The following is a 3008-nucleotide window of genomic DNA, read 5'->3' as shown; positions in this document are numbered from 1 at the left end:
ACAAATTGAAAAAAGAAGAAAAAGAGAGAGGGGAGAAGCTACAAATAGAGAGAATAAGAGGACAAACAGAGATAGTAAAACTCACCCAATCAAAGGAAGAAGGACCCAAGAATGACAATGGAGTCAGGGCCAGCCGATCCAAGCTGCTCAAATTTGATGAACATAAAGATGACACGGATACTTTCCTGGAGAGATATGAAAGATTCGCCCAAAGTCAGAACTGGGACAAAGGCGACTGGTCAGTCTGTCTCAGCCCACTTCTAAAAGGAAAAGGCCAACAAGTATACGCAGGTATGACGTCAGAAGATGCCATGGATTATGACAAATTAAAAGCAGCTTTACTGAAACGATATGAACTTACTGAAGAAAGTTTTCATCAGAAGTTCAGAGGAGTCAAACCCGACACTGGAGAAACTGTATTTCAGTTTTTGACACGTCTGCGGTGATATTTCACCAGATGGACTGGCATGGCCATGTGTGAAAATACTTTTGAGGGAGTGGCAGACCTATTAGTACGTGAACAGTTTATGATCACGTGTTCAACTAACATGTTACTGTAGACAAGATGATCAAGCTGAAACCAGTAATGGCTGACCAGAAGCAGGAGTTTACCAAAGGTGAGAGGTGGTTAATAGCCAGAAGGAAAAAATAGATGTTATGTTTGTTATAAAATGGGGTACATTGCAAAGGAGTGCAAGTCCATTACCAGCAAACAACAGTAGAAACCTCAACATAAAGCAGCTGGAGCCGTTTACAAAGACAGTGCTTGTAAGAAACAAGAAAAGAATGACTGGCACTATGGATGCTGCTGCCCGAGGAAAGATAATCAAGACTACTTGTCAAATTCAATACAAGAAAACGTGATCGATCAGTGCACGACTAATGGTCGGCTCAAGTTAGCAAACGGATCAACAGTACCAATAGTGATGGGAGCATAAGATAAATATCAACAAATCATAATATGCCAATATGTGAAGGCTATGTTGGGGACAAGAAAGTGAAGGTTCTACGAGACACTGGGTGCAGTAGTGCAGCAGTGAGAACCAGTCTAGTATCCAATGATTAGATGACAGACAAGGTACGCTGTGTGTGTACTAATTGATGGGACAGTGAGAAAGTTTCCCGTAGCAAAAATAAAGGTGGACACTCCATATTATGTAGGAGACCTTGAAGCCATGTATCAAGGAACCAATACACGATTTGGTGATAAGAAACATAGCAGGTAGTAAAAACTATGAGGAACTAGACAGAAAGAATATTGATGAAGCATCTGCTGTCACCAGAACTCAAGAAAAGAAGAGCAAACAAGACATCATGCCTCTGCAAGTGTCAAAAGACGACATCCCGAATTTAGATTTGCAGGAACTGAAGGAAGCACAGAAGAAAGACCATTCACTGCAGAAACTTTGGGACAATGCCCGGGAGAAAGTCGAGCACAAAACAAAGGGGAAAGATACTTATAGAATAGAGGACCGGAAGAGAGTTCTATACCAAATATATCAAAACAGTTATACTGGGGAAGTTAAACAGATCATAGTACCAACAGAATACCAGACTCAAGTGATGAAGTTGGCTCATGAATCAGTTGTGGGAGGACACCTAGGAACAAAGAAAACAGCAGACAGAATCAACAATAACTTCCATTGGCCGGGAGTCATCAGAGATTTGAATAGATGCTACAGGTCATGTGACATCCACCAAAGGACAATATCTAGAGGGAAGGTAGCCAAAGTGCCATTGGAGGAGACGCCTCTCATAGAAGAGCCGTTCAGCAGAATAATTGTGGACTTGATTGGGCCATTAGCGCCTGTGTTTGACAAGGGCAACCAGTATGTGCTGACAGTAGTCGACTATGCAACATGTTATCCAGAAGCAATAGCAGTGGTGAAGATAGAGACAGAGAGAGTAGCAGAAGCCCTTCTGGAGATATTTTGCAGAGTTGGCTTTCCGAAATATTATTGAGTTTAGATATTATTGATAAATTTATTTTTGTGAGTGAATATTTTATTATTGTTTAGTTTTGTTATAATAAGAGATAAAAGCAGACGTTTGTAGCAAGTTGTGTTTATAAGTCATTCATGTTGAGACTATCGAACGTCGCATGCAATACATTGACGTCGAGAATATAGAGATTTCTAGAAGGCGGACAGACTATTAAGTGATAAACATATAAATGGTGTGAGACGAATGGAAACAGCAGACAGACAATAGCTGAAGAGAGTGAAGCTACGAGCAAGGAAAAGTTTGGCGTTGCCATATCTAATTTAGGGATATGGCTACTCTGAACTATATAGTATTTGTTTTGTAGAGCAAAGCCACATTGTGCTATCTGTTGCGTCTATGGCAGGGAATCGAGCGCCAAATTTTAGGGTTGTAAGTTCACAAACTTACCGCTGCCCCATCGGGGTACACCATATACAGTCCGACATACTAACCATTAAATTAACGCCCGGCCGGAAGCTGTATTACAAATATATGGACATTTTATGAAAAACATAATTGCATGTAATAGGTCTTTGACATGTTTAGAGTCTATGTGATGGTGTAAAAGATACTAAGTAAAGTTAAATAAGAAACGTTGGATAATAATTATGTTTTAAAGATATGTGGATGCTGTAAATTAGACATGTTTATCTGTTTCGGAAATTAGAGCAGAGCAAACGCGAGCTACCTATTCTAAGCGTCCCTAATTTTATGCTGATAGAGTATAAGGAAGAGGCTAGTCAACGGCACCCACCGCCAACACTTGGTTAATTAACGGCTGTCAAACTACAAGAAATTTAATTTGTGTGAATACGACCGTCAAGACTTGTTTAGTGGCTGTCAAACTACAAGAAATTCATTTGGTGTGACTACGACCGCCAACACTTGGTTAATGACTGTCAAACTACAAGAAATTCATTTGGTGTGACTACAACCGCCAACACTTGGTTAATGACTGTCAAACTACAAGAAATTCATTTGGTGTGACTACAACCGCCAACACTTGGTTAATGACTGTCAAACTA

The sequence above is a fragment of the Limulus polyphemus genome, unplaced genomic scaffold (genome assembly GCF_000517525.1).
Source record: "Limulus polyphemus unplaced genomic scaffold, Limulus_polyphemus-2.1.2 Scaffold974, whole genome shotgun sequence".
NCBI lineage: Eukaryota > Metazoa > Arthropoda > Merostomata > Xiphosura > Limulidae > Limulus > Limulus polyphemus.
This window is presented reverse-complemented; position numbering follows the sequence as displayed.